This window comes from Nestor notabilis, unplaced genomic scaffold (assembly GCF_000696875.1).
Source record: "Nestor notabilis isolate BGI_N333 unplaced genomic scaffold, ASM69687v1 scaffold5658, whole genome shotgun sequence".
In the NCBI taxonomy this organism is placed as follows: Eukaryota; Metazoa; Chordata; class Aves; order Psittaciformes; family Psittacidae; genus Nestor; species Nestor notabilis.
The window spans coordinates 1,285-1,907 of NW_009940443.1; positions in this window are offsets into that span (position 1 = coordinate 1,285).

A 623-nucleotide genomic window follows, 5' to 3' on the forward strand; every position below is an offset into this window, starting at 1 on the left:
GGATCTGCTTCATGATGTTTGTTGGCACCAAAGTGAGACTGACGGGCCAGTTCCTTGGTTCTTCTTTTTCCCTTTATAAAAATTTAGGCTATGTTTCCCATTTTCCAGTCACTGGGAACTTCACCCAACTGCAAGGAATTCTGCAATATGATGGATAGTGGCTTGGCCACTTGCATCTGTTCAGGTCCTGTGAATTTTTGCACATCCATATTCCTTTAGACGGTCTCAAACCTCATCTTCTTCTCTAGCACATGGTTCATCAGTGTCCCAGTCCATGATTTGCCCTTTGTGACTTGGGCGTTGATGCTGGAGCACTTTCCAGTGAAGACTGAGACATTTCTGGAGAGAAGCCTCTCCCTGGTTGTTGGGTTTGCTCACCAAATACTCACGTACTAGAGCTCCCCCAAAAAACTTCCAAAGGAACAGGCATACCATCTTTGTGACATCCATCCTCTGAGTATCTTACACCTTTAGGCTCACAAACAATCTGTGCTGGAAAGCTTCACAGTTGCCATCTGCAGCTGAGCTGTCAAGAAAGTTGGGCAGGTGCCTTTCCCAACATTCATGAATTGGAGAGGCCTTTCCATCCCCAGAGCCTCTGGTAAGGTAGGGGTCAGCTTGCG